This window comes from Toxorhynchites rutilus, chromosome 2, assembly GCF_029784135.1.
Source record: "Toxorhynchites rutilus septentrionalis strain SRP chromosome 2, ASM2978413v1, whole genome shotgun sequence".
NCBI lineage: Eukaryota > Metazoa > Arthropoda > Insecta > Diptera > Culicidae > Toxorhynchites > Toxorhynchites rutilus.
Genome location: NC_073745.1, coordinates 172,930,630 through 172,951,303, shown reverse-complemented (window position 1 = coordinate 172,951,303; position 20,674 = coordinate 172,930,630). Strand labels below are relative to the sequence as shown.

Here is a 20,674-nt window from a genome sequence, read left to right as displayed (position 1 = left end):
GAATGTTGCGGCAAAACGACGACCGAAAACCCCTCACCCAACGTGAGCCAAAAATGTTACCCCTCATTGTAGTAGATTGATATTTACTAATTGGAAGAACCATTTTGAAAACTATATCGATTGAAAGCTGAGTTATAAATCGCTTATAAATTAAATCCCTCATAAATATATATTGTTGGCCACTAGTAAGGAGACTAAATTGTAAGTTGAAAATATGAATTATACAATGAAATTAATAAAATGAATTTTACAGCTTCAAGCTGACTCAAAATTAAAAAGGGAGTTTGCTGAGAGAACTTTACGAAAGGTGTCGCCAACAGGGGCGTTGCTGATTAATGGTCAGCTGCATCCCAATAGGAAGTATCCCGTGTCGGGCACACGTACATAGCATTGAAGACTGCAACATACCAATTATGAGAACACTTGTAATACTAACCTCGAGCCAACCGCGAGTAATCGGTTACATAAATTAAAATACATAATTGTAAGCAAACATTGTCGAAATATTGACGCCATATGAGCCTTAATAAAATATATATTTTGGATAAAAAAAAATCAGCTGTTTCTATGTTTAATTTTAAGGTGGGTAACGTGTTAACAGCCTGAAGTCAACGCAAAAAAAAACAAATCGATCATATATTTTAGGAGAAAATAATAAAAAAAAACACTATGAAATATTAATTTAAAATAATTGTACTTAAAACTGCCATTTTAAATGTTTTAGAAATGCACACTGTGTGAAATTTTCTCATATTTGAAATGAAAGTAGTTGGAATTTTAATAAATCTGTCATAGTAAACCATAAACCATAAAGACCGAAATTCGTGACAAAGGGCCTGGCCGGGTAAGGGAGTAAAAAGTGCCTCCAAACCAAATCACTAGCTGTATGGCAAATATTGTAGAGGACATTAAATAAGAAATTTTGGCGGTTTATTTGAACCCCTATGTGGTTTGACGTAGGATCTATAGTGAAAAACGTACTTTTTCGTTTATTTCACGCCATCCTCAAAAGATTCGAGATAAAAATACTCAATGTGCATCTTACTACGGTGTATCAAGAAAAAATATCAAAAAAAAAATCATCAAAAATTTGAGTACTAAAAAAAATATTGAAATTTTGAATAATTTTTTTTTGGGATTTAGAGATTAGGTACTACTCTAATTCATATTTAAAAGTGTTTCTACGGCTTTTCTAGATATGTGTGATTTTTTTCAGATTTTTTCTAGTGTTGCGCGGCACTAAAAAATTTTTTTTTTATGTTTCCAAATAGTTTGGCTGGGTAAGGGAGTAAAAAGTCCCCCAAAGCAAATCACCAGCTGTATGGAAAATATTGTATAGGATACTAAATATAACATTTTGGCAGTAGTACCATATATTTGAGTTCTTTCTTGATATACCATAGGATCTATGGTGAAAAAGGCACCTTTTCGTTTTATTCACGTCATTCTCAATAGCTTTGAGACAAAAATATGAAAAAAAACTGAAAGTACATCTTACTTAGGTGTATCGATCAATATTTTCAAACAATTTTTTCATCAGAAAATCAAACACTAAAAAAAAATTTAAATTAATTTTTATCTTTATTTTAAATTAAATTTATTTTTTTTTATTTTGATATTCAGTACTACTCTAGTTTGCATTCAAATTTCTTCCTACGTCTATTTCAGGTATATGTGATTTTTTTCAGAATTTTTAGTGTGTTTTTCGCGGTACAAAAAAATATATATTTTCAGGCATTTCGAAATTTTGAAAAAAAAATATTACTCTGAGACCTAATTTTACTCTAATTTTTATTTAAATGTGTTCGTATGTGTTGTTTTTCCACATGTAGCGTATTTTTTTTCTTGAATTTTTAAGAGGAGTGTGCGAACAAAATTTTGTTTTTTTGGCCTTTGGGCATTTTTTATTTATTTTGAATTTAGAGACCCATAACTGCTCTAATATTTTTTAAATTTTGTTTTTCATATGTCTAAATTTTGTCGGTATATTTAAGCATTGCGCTGTACAACTTTTTTTCTCGTATCTTAAAATATATGAGATTATCTTTACATTGGATTTAGATGGTTTACCAAATTCATAGGAGTCAGCAGTACGATAGAGCTCTGTGAGAAAAAAAAATAAAGTCCTTGTGAAAAGATCATTCGGATTAATGAGAGGAACACTTAAAAAATCCGATTTTTTATTTATTATTTTAATCTTACAATTGAAAACCACGAATACAATAAAATAATCAATTTCAAGAAAATAAAAAGATTACTCGGATGGGGCCAAACAAATTACGAGTTGTCGTCTCCAGCAGAACCCAAGCGAATGAAATAACGCGCTGTGATCTCTTTGCGATCGAGTATCGCGTATACGTACCCTGTTGCAACGTTGAAATAGACGGTGTAATAAACGAAAAGGGTTTGACTCGAAAAGAGATACTCGATGGTGTCGGTCGCTTCAAGAACTCTTCACTTAAAAGTGTGAAGATTCTTGCATGCGATCGACTGAAATCTGTGTCACTTAAAAATGACAAAAGAGTCCTCAATCGGACAAACTCTTTTCGTGTGACATTTGAGGGTTCCGCCCTTCCAAACTACGTTGCAATAGGTGCACTTCGTTTACCTGTTCGGTTGTTTGTACCCCGGGTAATGAAATGCAACAAATGTATGTAACTCGGTCACACGGCCGCCTATTGTTGCAACAAAAAACGTTGCGCAGATTGTGGAGAGAGCCATGATGAGAATCCTTGCCCGAAAGAGCGCAAGTGTCTTCATTGCGGCGGGACTCCTCATGATCTTACTCAATGCCCGGTGTACATACAACGAGGGGAAAAAATCAAGCGTTCCTTAAAAGAACGTTCCAAGCGGACTTATGCAGAAATGCTTAAGAGTCCCGTTCCAACGACTCAGGACAATCCCTACTCCATTCTGCAGAACGACGAGCCTGTTGCTGACGCTCCCAATGCAGGAAGTTCCGGTACATCGCAGGGTGCCATCAGGAAAAGAAAAATTACTTCTTTTCCATCACTCCCCAGAAAGAAACCCGAAACTTCCCAAGTTGGAATGAAAACTCGAATCGAACGTGCTGAGAATAGACCGAAGCAAGTACCTCCTGGTTTAAGCGGTTCTTCTACGCACCAGGGGTCCTCAGCACTTCCCGGAGCAGCACCCAACACGTCTGCTCCTTTTTCGCGGTCGAGGCAACAGCCACAATCTGGCTTGCTTGCGCTTTCTGACCTGGTGGACAACATTTTAAATGCTTTAAATATAAACGACCCTCTTAAAAGCATAGTATTATGTTTGCTTCCGATTGTGAGAACATTTTTGAAAGAAAAATGTGGTTTTTTGGCAGCGTTCATTTCCTTCGATGCCTGATTCAGTGCAAGAGGTCAAGGATTTGACCACTGTAATACAGTGGAATTGCAGAAGCATTATTCCTAAACTAGATCAGTTTAAATTTTTAGTTCACAGCTCTAACTGTGATGTATTTTCTCTCTGTGAAACATGGCTTTCTTCAGCCGATGAGCTGAATTTCCACGATTTCAACATTATTCGCCTCGATCGAAATGACTCGTTTGGTGGCGTACTATTGGGGATTAAAAAATGTCACTGCTTCTATAGAGTCACTCTCCCATCGATGACAGGCATTGAAGTTGTTGCTTGCCAGACACAAATCAATGGCAAAGACCTCTGCATTGCTTCGATATATATCCCTCCCAGAACTACGGTAGGCCGCCATCAGTTCTTTAATACTATCGAGGCAATGCCGGAGCCGCGGGTAATCTTAGGTGATTTTAACTCCCATGGAACAGCATGGGGATCACTCTACGATGACAACCGTGCCACTTTGATTTATGATCTGTGCGACAATTTCAAATTGACAGTTTTGAATACTGGGGAAGCAACCAGAATAGCCAACCCTCCTGCACGGGCAAGCATGCTAGACATATCTCTATGCTCTTCTTCGTTATCCCTGGATTGCATGTGGAAGGTAATCCAAGATCCCCACGGTAGTGATCACCTACCAATAATTTTATCGATCGCTAATGAATCAAGCTCTCGTGAGTCAGTCAATATTTCGTATGACCTCACGAAGAATATTGACTGGAGAACATTTGCGGAAATAATATCTGAAGCAATTGTTTCAATGCATGAACTTCCTCCACTCGAAGAGTATAACTTTATATCGAGTTTGATTTACGAAAGCGCACTTCAAGCTCAAAAGAAACGTGTACCGGCTACCACTTTCCGACGTCGTCCTCCATCACTTTGGTGGGACAAGGAATGTTCAAAGGTCTACCTTTAAAAATCATCCGCTTTCAAAAAATTCAGGAAAACTGGATTAGTGGAATGGTTTCGAAAGTACCAAGCTCTAGAAGCCAAACTAAAAGGTTTGCTTAAAGCAAAAAAGCGTGGATATTGGCGGAAGTTCGTCAATGGTTTGTCAAGGGAGACCGCTATGAGCACTCTTTGGAATACGGCTAGGAAAATGCGTGGCTGGAACCATACAAACGAAAGTGAGGAATACTCTGACCGTTGGATTTTCAACTTTGCAAGGAAGGTTTGCCCCGACACCGTTCCTGCACAAAACGTCGTACGCGACATTCCACTTCAAAGCGATTATGAGAATTTTTCGATGGTGGAATTCTCAATTGCCCTTCTCTCATGTAACAATTCAGCTCCGGGGTCGGACAAGATTAAATTCAACTTGTTGAAGAATCTTCCCGACTTGGCAAAACAGCGTTTGCTGAACTTGTTCAACAAGTTTCTGGAGCTGAATATTGTCCCGCATGACTGGAGACAAGTGAGAGTGATAGCCATACGGAAACCCAACAAGCCGGCTTGCGATCACAACTCGTATAGGCCGATTGCAATGTTATCCTGTATTCGCAAATTGTTAGAGAAAATGATTCTACTTCGTTTGGACAAGTGGGTCGAAACGAACAATTTGCTGTCAAATACGCAGTTAGGCTTCCGCCGAGGTAGAGGGACAAATGATTGTCTCGCGCTGCTATCTTCTGAAATCCAAATCGCATTTGCTCGCAAAGAACAAATGGCTTCCGTTTTTCTCGATATCAAAGGGGCATTTGATTCAGTTTCCATGGAAATTCTCTCAGAGAAGCTTCATAATCGTGGACTTTCACCAATTCTTAACAATTTGCTGTACAATTTACTGTCAGAAAAGCACATGATTTTCTCTCATGGCAGCTCGAAATCTTCTCGTTACTGTTTTATGGGCCTACCACAAGGCTCCTGCCTAAGCCCCCTCTTGTACAGTTTTTACGTCAATGATATGGATGATTGTCTAACTAGAGACTGCACGCTGAGACAACTTGCAGACGATGGAGTTATTTCCATCACGGGTACTAATCCCGTCGTTCTGCAAAAGTCGTTGCAAGATACACGTGGGCCCTCAAGCTGGGTATCGAATTCTCTACGGAGAAAACTGAAATTGTCGTTTTTTCTAGGAAGCACGAACCCGCCCAATTCCAGCTTCACCTATCCGGCAAAACGATCCAACACTCTATGTTTTTCAAATACCTGGGTGTATATTTTGATTCAAAATGTACCTGGGGGAGACACATTGCGTATTTGAAACAGAAATACCAGCAAAGAATCAATTTTCTCCAAACAATTACCGGAACATGGTGGGGTGCCCATCCAGGAGACCTCATTCAGTTGTACAAAACAACGATATTATCAGTGTTAGAATATGGCAGTTTTTGCTTCCGATCAGCTGCCAGGATTCATACTCTCAAGCTGGAGAGAATACAATATCGTTGCTTGCGTATAGCCATGGGGTGTTTGCATTCGACACATACGATGAGTCTCGAAGTTTTGGCAGGAGTACCCCCGCTTACTCTTCGGTTCACAGAATTATCCTACAGATTTCTCATCCGTTGCAAGATCATGAATCCATTGGTAATTGATAACTTCGAAAATCTATTCCAACTGACTCCTCAGTCATGTTTTATGTCTTTATACCATGAGTACCTTACACACGATGTGCACCCTTCACCAGGCATCTCCAACCAAGTTTGCTTCCCATACTTGTGCAATTCCTCTGTCATTTTTGATCTGTCCATGCGACAAAAAATCCATGGAATCCCAGATCACCTACGCTCCGATTCTATTCCGCCGATATTTTCGGCAGAATATGGGAAAGTTAGATCTGATAAAATGTTCTTTACTGACGGTTCATTCATAAACGGGTCCACTGGCTTCGGCATCTTCAATGAAAATTCCAGTGCCTCTTTCAAACTCAAAGATCCTTGTTCCGTGTATGTCGCTGAACTGGGTGCGATATATTACGCATTGGGGATCATTGAAACATTGCCCATCGACCACTATTCTATTTTTTCAGACAGTCTCAGCTCAATAGAGGCAATCTGCTCAATGAAAGTTGATAAACGCTCATCTTATTTCCTAACAAGAATAAGACAACTATTGAGTGTTTTGGTCGAAAAATTATTCAAGATTACCTTAGCATGGGTTCCCTCTCATTGCTCGATTCCGGGGAATGAGAAAGCGGACTCGCTAGCTAAGGTGGGCGCTTTAGAAAGCACACTCTTTGAAAGGCAAATTGCTTATAATGAATTTTTCCACATTCCTCGTCAGTATACGCTCGTAAGTTGGCAGCGCATGTGGAGTGGTGATGAGTTCGGTCGTTGGTTACACACGATTATCCCTAAGGTCTCGACGAAGGCATGGTTCAAGGGATTGAATGTAGGTCGTGATTTCATTCGCGTGATATCTCGGCTTATGTCCAATCACTACAACCTAAACGCGCATCTCTATCGCATTGGGCTCGCAGCAAACAATCTTTGTGATTGTGGCGATGGCTACCACGACATCGAGCATGTTGTCTGGTCGTGTATCCGGTTCCATGCTGCTCGCTCTCAGCTCTCTAGAGCACTGAGAGCACAAGGCAGACAATCGGATATCCCCGTCCGGGATATCTTAGGTAGCCGGGATTCTGATCTACTGCTTCATCTATACCTGTTCCTCAGAAACGCCGATGTCAACGTTTAATGATGTTTCCTTCGTTGTGTCCCCGTTTCATATCCCTCCTATCCGATCGATAAACTTTTACTTAGTCGCGGCAATACACACTCTCTTTACAGATGCACGGGCCGAAGGTTGTGCAGTCCACTGATTATTCAACAAGAGCCAAAGGTTGTACCGCTCATGACAACTCTACACGAGCTGATGATTGCGCCGGCTAGTATCCATTCTATCCTGGATTCCTCGAGTCGAGAAAGACGCACCACGCTAGATATGGGGTACAGACTAGGGGGGCGTTGCTGATTAATGGTCAGCTGCATCCCAATAGGAAGTATCCCGTGTCGGGCACACGTACAGAGCATCGAAGACTGCGACATACCAATTATGAGAACACTTGTAATACTAACCTCGAGTCAACCGCGAGTAATCGGTTACATATTACTAACATAGTCTAAGCAAACATTGTCAAAATATTGAACTCCCGGCCCCGTTAGGCTGACGCCATTTGAGCCTTAATAAAATATATATTTTGGATAAAAAAAAAATAATAAAAAAAATAATGCATACGATGAAGAAAATTATTTTTGTGCATCGCAGTGCTCTTAAAAACCAGGAAAAATTACGCCACATGTAGAAAGAAGACACATACGAATGCATTTAAATAAAAATTCGAGCAGCTGTGGGTCTCAAAGTTATATTTTTTTTTCAAAATTTCGAAATGCCAGAAAATCTATAAAAAAATTTTTGTACTGTGTATTTATTTTTTTTATTATTAGATGAAAAAATAGTTTGAAGATATTTATCAATCTAGAAAAGCCTTAGGAGCACATTTAAATATGAATTAGAGTAGTACTGAATCTCTAAATCCCGAGAAATTTTTTTTCATAATTTCAATTTTTTTTTAGTACTAAAATGATTGATTAAATTTTTTTTTTATATTTTTTCTTGATACACCGTAGTAAGATGCACATTCAGTATTTGTTTCAAATTTTTATCTCGGATCTGTTGAGGATGGAGTGAAATAAACGAAAAAGTACGTTTTTCACTATAGATCTTATGTTAAACCACATAGGGTTTCAAATAAACCGCCAAAATTTCTTATTTAATATCCTTTAAAATATTTGCCATACAGCTAGTGATTTGGTTTGGGGGCACTTTTTACTCCCTTACCCGGCCAGGCCCTTTTGTCCGAAATTCGATTTGAGATTCGCAATAATCTCAAGCAAATTCCTCGGATTCCGCTTATACGCTAAGCCAAAGCCAAAGGCCATGACATCGTCAACCTGGCCCATGGGTATTCGTTTCCGAGAAATCGAAAACTACAGCTCGAACAAAATGGGGTTCTGGGATCCTGCAGTCGATCGTTCACAATAGGATACGCCGTCAGCGACCAACTAACGCCACAACCGGCTATTCCCTGTAACACCAACGTTCCAAACCTACTCCCGCCGATTTTCATAACTGCTCCGGCTCTGGTTGATCACATAACCATATACTATCAAAATGGACATGGAATGTGGACTAAAGTAAATGAATTCTTCACGATATGGCACGTTGTGATTACGACATCGTTGTTCTCACCGAAATCTGACTGCGACCTCATATTACGAATACTGAGCTGGCGTCCGAATATACGATTTTCCGCTGCGATCGAGTGAAAGATCAAGTTCTTTACGACGCGGAGGCGGAGTTCTGATCGCAGTTAGGTCTTCCCTTCGTTGCAATTCTGTATCGTTCAGTAAATCCGCGTAAAAAAAAACATGTCACTTTGTGATAAATATGAATTGGGAATATCCTCACGTAAAACGGAAGTAAAAAGTTGAATGTTGCTCGCTTTCGAAAACCCGTAGTTTTTTCCTGCAATTTCGTTGGTTACTGGTGGCTATAGTTCGGTTTTCCTCACGAATGAGGTCATCTGTTGCTGTTGAGAAGATTCCCTTGTGATTTGTACACTCTACTGCCGCTACACGTACAGTTCCACTGTTGGACCGTCCAGAGCTAGTAGACTGGGAAAGACATCCGGTGTAAAACACTGACACTGGCTGACTGCATCGTCGTAGTCGACGACTATAAGTTCCCATACTTATGATGGACGTTCTATGAAGACATAAATAGTTATTTCTCTAGCAACGCCTCCACGGAAGCCGAACATGTGTACATGGAAACAATGGCTGTATCTGGGACTCCATCAAATCAACACTCTTCGCAACTCGAACAATTAGATTCCTGACTTAGCATTTGTTAACGGTAGTTTATGAATTTATGAAATCATCGAGCCACCATCTCCTTTTTCGAAACTTGACGCTTATCATAAACGTTTTGTTCTCCGTATTTAATTCGACGTATGTTCTCAGCGAGCTCCTGATGATTCTTGTGACAATCACGATTTTGACTTCAAGCGATGTGCTTAACACACTGAACAATCTTCTTCCGGATGTTGACTGGGACGAAATCATTGGCGTAGAATCAACAAACTGCGCAACGGCAGTGTTCTACGAAAATGTTTACGAGATCCTTCGCGATAACGTTCCTTGCAAACGAAGATGTCAAGCACCCAGCTTGCTAAGCATTCATGGTGGACGCCGGAGTTTCGTCGTCAGAGACGCGAAAGAAAAGCTTAAGCATCTTGAAGAGTCCCCCCTAAGGGGGGAAGAGTATCTAACCAGCGTAAAAACATTCATTGCACCCTAAAACATTCACGTGGTTAATTTGGTTTTGTTTGCTTGATTGATTCTCGAATAATGTTGAAATTTGTGCGAACAGTTCGCGAACGAACGAGTGCAGCTGAACTGAGTTGCGCTGGACGGATTGGATAAATTGAACGAGAACGCTTGTAAGAAAAATAAAACGATATTGTCATTTACGAGCGAAATGCATGTAACGCAGAGTTTATTTTGTTGATGTATACTCAATTTTGGGTTAAAAATTAAAGCTATGTATTTTCAATTTCATGTGTTTTTTTCAATTCCGCGTAACATTCATGTACTTATGTACTTAACATGTACTCATCCATGTAACATGTACATGTAACATGTATTTGTTCTTGTACTCATGTACTTAAGTACATTAAGTACATGTACTCATCCATGTAACATGTCCATGTAACATGTACATGTACTCATGTACTTAAGTACAATGTACTTTAAAAAACTGGGGGAGCTGGAACGATTCATGAATTGGGTAAACGTAGGTTTCGTTGGTTTCAAAGTTTCAAAAGTTTTGGCAGCACTGTAAAGCTACAATGTATTATTAACTGCCCGTAAAAAAACTAACATGATAGTGGTTTCAATACGCCCGCGATATTCTCGAAACTGGTTCCGATGACTTACGGAGTTCCCGCTGTTTAACTGTACGCGTTATCCGGTCCGTGTGTGCTCTCGCTGGTTCAGTACTCCTGACAACCGCTGGACAACCGATGAAAACACTGAAGCTGGTAAGGAATCTATGACTCTGGATGTCGCAGTGCGAATGATGATGAATCAGTTCACTGAGACGAAAACGTTGATCGACGAAATGCGCAACGAAATAAACAACAGGATCAATGCTGTGAAAACTGATCTGGAGGAAAAATTATCCACTGTTTTGAACGACATTCATTCACTAAGAGCAGAGTGTGCTACAAAGTTTCAAAACCATGACGCTGTGTTATCCGCGTTGGACGGAAAAATTGACGAAATAACAACAACGATGGACAGTCTTGAGAACAGGAACGAATTAATCATCAGCGGGATTCCGTATCTAAACGGTGAGTATCTTTTGGCGCACTTTGAAGCGATGTGCAAGCAACTAGGAATGGACGAGCGAATGAAGTCAGCGGTTGACATTAGGCGTTTCAAAACAAGGACTGTGAAGGATGGTGAGCAGACTCTTGTGATGGTGCAGTTTGCATTACGGAATCAGCGAGATGACTTCTATAGTGCCTATCTCCGGAAGCATAATCTACAGCTGAATCATCTTGGATTTGAGTCGACGCGACGTGTCTACGTGAACGAAAATCTAACGGTAGGAGCGCGCATGCTGAAGTCGGAAGCTGTACACCTGAAGAAAGCGGGCAAGCTCACTACAGTTTATACCAAGCTAGGAGTTGTTTTCGTTAAGCATACTACTGCTGCATCGCCTATATCAATTCAATCTAAAGAACAACTGAATCAATTTGCGTAATTATGTATCACGTATCCACTCTCAGTGTTTGTAACATTATTGTATTTGTTGTGAAATTGTATCATTATGAATAAGATAAATTGTATTCGTGTATTATTGCAGCCCTCTGAAATTTGCTTCCCTTTGCACACCCTATGCCCTCGATGAATAGCCACACCTTGACGTACATTCCCGCCGCTGTGATGAACGCAGTGCTTTTACCCGGAAAACTGGATACCAAACCATTCGCAACGACAGACTGTACTCTCGCGGAGGTGGTATTATATTCTATCTCAAGGATCATTTATGGTATACAAAGATTTTTGAGACAGTTTTAGGAGTCGAATCTGATGATAAAACTGAGTGTTTGGCATTTGAGCAGTGGCTTGGCTTGGAGAAACTGCTTATTGTGGGCGTTTACAATCCTCCAAGTAACGATTGTTCACGGTTTCTTGCCAATAAATTAAACGACTTCGCTACGCACTATGAAACCGTCTTGCTTGTTGGAGATTTCAATACAGATTTGAGTACTCGAAACAACCGAAGTATAGATTTCAAAGCAGTACTTGAGAGTTTTGCGTTGACATCTGTTGGTGAGGAACCAACCTACTTTCACAACACGGGATGCTCTCAGCTGGATTTGTTCATTACCAGCTGCAATGGAAAGGTTCTGCGATTCAATCAAGTTAGTTTCCCTGTACTTTCGCAACACGACTTGATTTTTGGTTCTTTGGATTTCGACGATTCACCATTATCGAGGATCCAAAAGTACCGGGATTATGTGAATTTCGACTCGCTGACGTTGAGGTATGCTATCCAATCCGTACCATGGGATGATTTGTACACGACCAATGACCCCGACGAGTTACTTAGCTTCTTCAACGGTCATCTCAAATGTATACATGACCAGTGTATACCACTCCGTACACACAACGGCCTTCAGCGGAATAGCTCATGGCTTGATTTTGATGTCAGAAAGTCAATACTCGAACGGGATCTTGCCTATAAAGATTGGTTAAATGCACCATTGAACTCGAAATATCAAGCGAGACAGCGATACAAAGCGTTGAGAAATCGTACTAACGCTTTAATCCGGAGTACCAAAGCACGTTACTTGCGCCGCTACTTGAACGAAAGGTTGCCAACCAAAGCTCTGTGGAAGCGCATCAATGATATTGGTACTGGCAAGGAACAGTCAAAAAGTACCTGTCAATTCGACCAGAACGAAATAAATCGGATGTTTCTAGCTAGCAACACGAATAGTGCACCTCATAGCAGACCTAGCAATATTGCTCGAGCTTCTCCCCATAATTTTTCGTTCCATCCAGTGCAAGATTGGGAAGTGGTAAATGCAGTGTGGGACATCAGGTCAAACGCAACAGGTCTCGATGGATTGCAGATATGCTTCATCAAAATCGTTCTTCCTCTAGTTCTGCAACATATCACCTATATTTTCAAAAAAATCGTGGAAACTACTGTCTTTCCTATATGCTGGAAACGAGCGAAGATAGTGCCCATTCGTAAAAAACCTCATTTGAATACACTCACAAATCTTAGACCTATCAGTATCCTGTGTGCGCTATCGAAGGTTTTTAAAAAGCTTCTGATACAACAAATGTCAGCATTCATTTCTGAGAACCATCTACTATCCGAATGTCAAGCTGGCTTTCGCAGAGGCCACAGCATCAAGACGGTGACGTTACGTGTATACGACGATTTAGCGGCCACATTAGACAAGAAGGGATCAGCCATACCGCTATTGCTAGACTTCTCTAAAGCGTTCGATACCATCTCACATCGCAAGCTATGCACAAAACTTCGTAAAAATTCAATTTCTCACCCGGAGCAGTAAACCTCGTCAACTCTTATCTACTGGAAAGGACACAGACAGTTTTTTGTGGTGAACAGTGCTCTGAGGTTGGTTATGTTACATCTGGCGTACCACAAGGGTCGGTGATTGGTCCCTTGTTGTTTTGCTGCTATATCAATGATCTCCCGACAGTGCTAAAATGGTGCTCAATTCAAATCTATGCAGACGACGTTCAACTATACATTAGACGCGTTGGTCCATGTGCACGAGAGCTAGTAAGAATGGCGAACGATGATATTGCACGAGTTGCTGAATGGTCCGATCGCAATGATCTTCATGTAAACCAATCGAAAAGTAAAGCACTATTTGTCAAAAGAAACCGACGTAACATGGTTCGAGTTGATTCACTGCCTGACATCATCATGAAGGGACAAACTATTGAATGGGTTGCTAGAGCTGCAAATCTCGGTTTCGTGTTTCAAGCTGACTTGGAGTGGGATGGACTCGTCAACCAACAGTGCGGAAAAATCTACGGTTGCCTGCGAACGCTCTATAGTACAGCTTCCGCTGCTCCAACGAATGTTAGGCTTAAAATGTTCAAGGCATTGATTCTGCCACATTTCCTGTTTGGTGAACTTCTGCATGTCTCACCTAGTGCATACTTCATGAACAGGTTACGTGTAGCACTCAACAGCTGTGACCGTTTCGTCTATGGACTAAACCGCTACGCAAGAGTAAGCCATCTCCAGCCAAATTTGATCGGTTGTCCATTCGAAAACTTCTATGCATACCGTTCGTGTGTCTTTATATGGAAATTGCTTAGAAATCGTTCCCAACCAGCGCTCTTTCAACGGCTGATCCCATTCCAAAGCCTCCGTTTGCAGAACTTCATCCTTCCTTCGAACAATACAGCTGCCTACACAAGGAAAATGTTCGTCAAAGGTGTGGTAAATTGGAATCTGATGCCTTCTGCGATTAAACACTCGTCTTCGGAAGCAAGTTTCAAGAGGGGCTGCCTCGACTTATGGAACCGTAGATAAAGTTGAAAAATTGTTAATGTTACATTAGTTTAGTTTAGTTTTTTTTATATTATGTACTAGCGTTTTACAACACGGAGGCAGTATTTTATAAGGGATTATCCCTTACACTGCCAGATAAATAAATGAAATGAAATGAATGAAATTCATTGTTTGGCCTATTGCGTGTACGTGCTATTGTGATTGTTCGTGAAAATACTGGATTTTGGACTCTGAATGAACCGTTATAAAACATGATCTAACATGGATCCTGTGTTTTGTCCTAACAGAAAATATGAAAAATTGCACATATTTTGTGCGCATCAAATTTTTACATACAGTCAATCACAAAATTAAATAGACACCTCGTGTTGGGTTTGTTATTCGAGTTTTTCGGGGTTAGAAAGTAAATATTTAAAAGCGACTCATATTCATCGTAAAATTTATCCTTTTCACTCTCATGTAGTGATGAGAAAAAAATTAAAATAGTCACATTTCTACTTCATGTTCAAAAAACAAACAAAAAATCTTCGATTCAGACGTTGCAAAATTTAGTATACAGTTCAAGTTTTTAAAAAAAAATGAAATCAGTTCTTAAATGTTAACAGATAACAAAAATTAATTCCTTAGTTGTTGGGGAAAGCGATCAGCCTGATCACCCTGTCAACCGTTTAGTTGCCTACGAGTAAACTTCCGAAGTGCAGTTGACAATGGTCACATTCACACAACCAATAGAACAATACCAATAGAGACAAATAGAGAAGTAAACAAACACAAACAATAGAAGGATCGATAGGCAATACAAACGTAGAAGCTTAACAGAGAATAATGTACGATAATTTACAATTGAAACATTATTTAAATTAAAGAATTGAATTAACTGTAAGTACACGCAACATTGAATCACAAATAACATGAATTTTTTTATTTTACAAAGACAACACGCTATACATGGATGCCCTAATGCTTCATAACTACTACTACTACTTATAATACTACCGCTACAAACTACAACTATGTAAATATATACTACTGTAACTAATCAAGTTAATTAAGAGCAATAGAATACATTTTTTTGAGGGACGAACGAGACAGATGGAAATCGAAACAGACACTACAACGGTTAAATACGCGGCATTATACCCGTAATTTGTTCGGGTTGATGGAATGTATAAATAGTTCTGAGATCGTAAATTACGGTGATTTATGTTGAAATTAATCAACCGAAGGAGCTCAGGACAATCGATGTATTTACATGTATTTACATTGAAACAGATATTGTAATTAAACGTTACACAACAGTCCGACACATATAGCGAAATACATAAAAAGGACTATAAATGTAAGTTTACACAAGATAAATAATAATATTATAATTAAAGCATTCTCCAACTTAACAACAAGTTTGCTCAAAAGGCTCAAAACGCTTGTGATCACGACTGAGTCGCAACAATCTTTAAGATTTATACGCGAATTTAACCTCAAACTCGACGAGCGATTTATTGTTCCAAAGTCATCGGCTAGTTGAAGTACATAATGGCAATGTCTTTGATGAACAAGAGGAAGAGTTTGCTGCGACAGGTAACCGAAGACGCAGTAGATGCACGGGATAGAATACATTTTTTTGAGGGACGAACGAGACAGAGTTATGTGTACGCAACCGAACACTGCAGACTGCAGTGGATGGTCCAGTGCGATGTCTGTTCGATGTGGATACACTTTTCGTGTGCTGGCGTAGATAAAGGTGTTGAGAATGAGTGCTTAGTCTGTGCAAAATGTACTCCACCTCCACCGCCTAGATCGAAGTTCGGAAAATCGTCCTCTTCGAGTACTCGTGCTAAGCGAGAGCTCGAACTCCAACGGCTAGCCGAGAAGAAGGCTATGCGGGAGAAGGGGTTGCAGCAGAAGCTGGATTTGGAAAAAAAAACAGTTCATCGAGAAGAAGTACGAGATTCTGCAAGCGGGAATTGACGAAGACGATGATGACCGAAGTGGACGGAGCAACCGTAGTGTCCGTAGCGCTCGGAGTACAGTTGGGATGGGTAAATAAGCAGTAAGAGTTGGCCATGGTCGCCGGTATCGGAAACAATGAAATTCCCACCGGAACCACGTCATTCACGTCACGCACAACGGCGTAGTATCGAGCGGTGCTATGGTTCAGCAAAGCATCGAACTTCCAGTGCTGCCGAGCTATCCAGCCATGGAGATCTCACCAGTTGCATCCGGTCAGCAGTAAGTCAGTAGTGATAAGGCACAACAGATAGGTAGGTTCCCTCCGAATGTATCACTTCCGATGGTGAACCAACCGCAGTCAAGTACTATGAATAATTTCTTACCACATACAATCTACAATCTATACAATCAGTTGGTAGTAGTATAGTAGGTACCACAACACAATGTGTGAAAGATGTAAACACTGGCAAGTATCTGCCACCTCTCTCACGTGAGGTCACTAGTTTGAATTCTACTTACATTCCATCTATCCAAATGTATACCCCGTCTCAGTCCTTCGTCGATAACGTTCGGAATCCCGTTAGTACGTTCACGGCATTAGATTTCTCCACGTTCATGGTCAAATCAACAAGGGTTGAGTGTTTCCAGCTATTCGTATCCAACAACCTCGCCGGTAGTTGTTGATAGATGAGTGCAAGAATCACAACGGTTTAGTGAAATTCTTGTGATAAAGCTTAGTGACTTTTGTTGTGATAATAGTGTTGTGCTTTGCTGTTTTGTTTTGTTCCTCTCGATCAACTATCGCACACGTCCCATCGTTCACTTTTGTGGCGCCATCTGTTAACTAGTAGCAGAAACAACTTGCACTCAAGCTTGCATCCACTGTATATTGGTCAAACCACAGACAAGAGAACATTACACATCACAATGGCTTGTGCACAGTGCCAGAAAGTTGTTTCTAACTCTGACCGGATTTTTTGTCAAGGATACTGCGGTAAACCATTCCACATGATTTGTGCCAAAGTCGACATCCCGCTTTTGGATCAGCTGGGGCTTTATGCAAACAATGTGTTTGCATAATTGCAAACACATTGTTTGCATAAAGTGCAATTGTTGCGCCGAACTATTCAAAAACAGCAGCTTCAGAAACATGATCGACAATGGAACAAGCGGTTGTTCTGAACCGAAGGAAATTGTCTCGCTGAAGGACGATATTGCCAAGCTTAGCCAAGTTGTAGAGGGTTTGGCCGCAAAAGTCGATGCGAAAACACTGGCTCCTAACAAGTCGACAGCGTGGGTAAACGCGAAACGGTCTGCTATGGAATCAAACACCCCTAAACGCAGGCGCGGTGACACCGGCAGTCCTATTTCCAGCCCTACGATGCCAACCAGGACCTGTGGAACCAAGCCAATGAGCGGTAAAATCAAAACAGTGCCGCTTGAAGACGATATTCTCTGGATCTATCTCTCAGCTTTCGACCCCCAAACGACTGAAGCTGAAATAGCATCTCTGGTTCGTGAATGTTTGGATTTGGGCTCTTGCACTGAGCCTAAAGTTATAAAACTGGTTCCTAAGGGCAAGGAGCTCAGCGCAATGAACTTCGTGTCTTTCAAGATTGGGATCAGTTCAAAATTAAGATGCTCTGCGTTGTCACGAGACTCATGGCCGGAAAATGTCATATTTCGAGAATTCGAGGATCGTTCAAAAAACCAGCTCAGAATTACCAGGATCAATCGAATTCTACCAGTGGAACCACAACCATCAGAAGGAGATCCAGTTGTACAGATGGACGCTTAATACCCGGCATATCACCGCTACCTCCATCGCTTCATTCTTCAGGAATACTGTGCACCTCATCTTCAGGTCAGATACCGGGATGCAAACTTGCCGCACGCACAGTGGAAGCCCCTAATCTGCCCATCACAGTCGAGCCTCTCCATCCAGTGACCTGCAGCCGTCCCGGTCCTGTGTTTGGGATCGGAGAAGGGGTCTTCCAAAAAGAAATGGCAGGCAAGTATCCAGTTTCCTCAAGATCTCCGTACCGTGATACTTCTCCTAGTTGCAGCAGTCAATGTCCACAACAACCCGAACTTACCCCTACGTACCGAACACTGGGATGCAGCCAGATACTGGGACGCAATTCTGCCACAAGCACCATGGGAGCTCCTAATCCGCCCATCACAGTCGAGTCCTTTCAACCAGTAACCAGCAGTCGTCCCGGTCCTGTGTATGGGATCGGAGAAGGGGTCTTCCACCGTGCCTCTCCAGGCAAGTACCATCGTATTAGCAACTATTCACTCCCTGAAATATCCCATAATCCCAGTTACGACACGCTGCCACCGGAGAATAATCACGACCGCGCAGTAAGACTTCACGTCATTGAAGGGCATCAGCAACGCAACGTCCCCCGACATGTAACACGTGACTCTAACCGGCTACTGATTTACTATCAGAACGTTCGGGGGCTGCGCACCAAAATCGACGACTTCTTCGCAGCTGTATCAGAATCATATTATGACATTATCATTCTTACGGAGACCTGGCTAGACGACCGTATTTTCTCTCCGCAACTGTTTGGAAACACGTTCACCGTTTATCGTAACGATCGTAATTCACGTAACAGCTCCAAATCACGCGGCGGTGGTGTTTTGATAGCCGTCTCATCCATGTTAGGCGGTTTCATTGATCCTACTCCAGTGTGTGATACTCTCGAACAGCTTTGGGTCAAAATCCGGATAGAAGGTTTGGTCGTTAGTATCGGTGTTATTTATTTACCACCCGATAAGAGAGGTGATCTCAGATGTATTGAGAAGCATATTGATTCCATCGGAGCCATCATTTCTCAGCTTGAAGCACAGGATGTTGCATTTGCGTTCGGCGACTACAATCAGTCTGGTTTAGTGTGGAATATCCCGTCGAATGCTCCACCTTCTGTTGACTGCTCACGATCACGTTTTTCGACTGCTTCCTCGGCCTTACTCGATGGATTCTGTTTCCATGGTCTAACGCAGATCAATCCAGTGCCGAACAGGAATGGCCGCTTGCTCGATCTAGTGCTGGCGAATGATGCTGCTTTATCGAGGTGCTCGATCACCGAGGCTGCCGATCCAGTTACTCCGCTCGACACCGATCATCCAGCACTAGAAGTTGACGTCAATCTACCGACGCCAACTGGATTTGAAGATGTACCAGATCTGACTTCCTTCAATTTCCAGAAAGCTGATTTCGCAGCATTACATCAAGCTATAGCTCAAGTCGACTGGGAATTTCTGGAGACCATCGAGGATGTGGATGCTGCCGTTGCCAGGTTTTCTGATGTCATGACCCGTATCATCGTTGATTGCGTTCCTGTGCGGAGGACTGCACGGAGACCAATCTGGGGCAATAGACGACTGGGAGAACTCAAAAGATTGCGATCCTCTGCTCTCCGGCGTTTCTGTAGGTTGCGCTGTCCGTTTGCTAAGCAAGAGCTGAACCGAACGAGCAACGAATACCGTTTGTACAATCGCTTCCTGTATAAACAGTATACGAGGCGTATGCAGAAAAATCTCCGTAGAAACCCGAAACTTTTCTGGTCCTTTGTCAACTCCAAGAGAATGGAAAAAGGCTTGCCCGTGAACATGTTTCTGGTGAACCACTCGGTTAACACTGCACTCGAGAAATGCAATCTTTTCGCTACTCACTTCAAGCGAGCATTCAATTACCGTTCGTCCTCCGAAATGCAAGTTGCTGCCGCCGTTAGAGACACTCAAACCAACGTATTGAATCTTGACATCTTCCGAGTCACCAGCGATGTTGTGGAGGCTGCGATCCGCAAATTGAAGTATTCTTTGACTCCCGGTCCGGACGGTATCCCTTCTTGTGTACTCAAAAAATGTGCGCCAAGTCTTGCCTACCCTTTATCGGTTCTATTCGACACCTCTCTACAGCAGAGTATGTTTCCTTCGCTATGGAAGCAGTCAGTGATGTTTCCAGTACACAAGAAAGGAGACAAACGTAACATAGAAAACTACCGAGGAATCACATCACTTTGCGCCTGTTCAAAAGTTTTCGAAATCATTGTCAATGATGCTGTGTTTTCCTGTTGCAAGAACTATCTGTCAATGGATCAGCACGGTTTTTTCCCAAAAAGGTCTGTCGCAACCAATTTGGTCGACTTTGTTTCCATTTGTCTGCGCAATATGGAGCAAGGTACACAGGTGGACGCAGTGTATACGGACCTCAAGGCTGCTTTCGATCGCGTCGATCACAAAATCCTTCTAGCAAGGCTGAACAAACTCGGGATTTCATCAAGACTAACGACATGGTTGAACTCGTATCTGAAAGATAGACAGATGCGTGTCAAAATCGGACCTGCACAATCTGCGACATTCTCTAATCCTTCGGGAGTGCCTCAAGGAAGCAACCTAGGTCCATTGTTGTTCTCACTATACATCAACGAAGTATCCTTGATACTTCCAACTGGGTGCCGCTTATTCTATGCTGATGATGTGAAAATTTATATGGCAATCAGGAACGCACTAGATTGCCATAGGCTTCAGGATCTGGTCAACCGCTTTGAAGAATGGTGCTTGAGGAATATGATGTCGCTCAGTATCTCGAAATGCAGCACTATTTCGTTTCACCGGAAGCTCAAGCCAATAGTGTTTAACTACTCCATTTCTGGTCAAGTTCTGTCGCGAGTGAGCCACATCCGTGACCTTGGAGTGACCCTTGATAATGCGCTCAGTTTCCGACTGCACTTCAACGAAATTATTGCTAAAG

The 20,674-nt window shown here is 41.5% G+C and overlaps 1 protein-coding gene across 2 annotated transcripts in view; it reads right to left on the bottom strand.

Annotated features, from left to right (window-relative positions):
- The window catches only part of LOC129768002 (armadillo-like helical domain-containing protein 3), a 264,660-nt gene that overhangs the window by 231,568 nt on the left and 12,418 nt on the right, over positions 1-20,674 (bottom strand). The window lies entirely within an intron of this gene.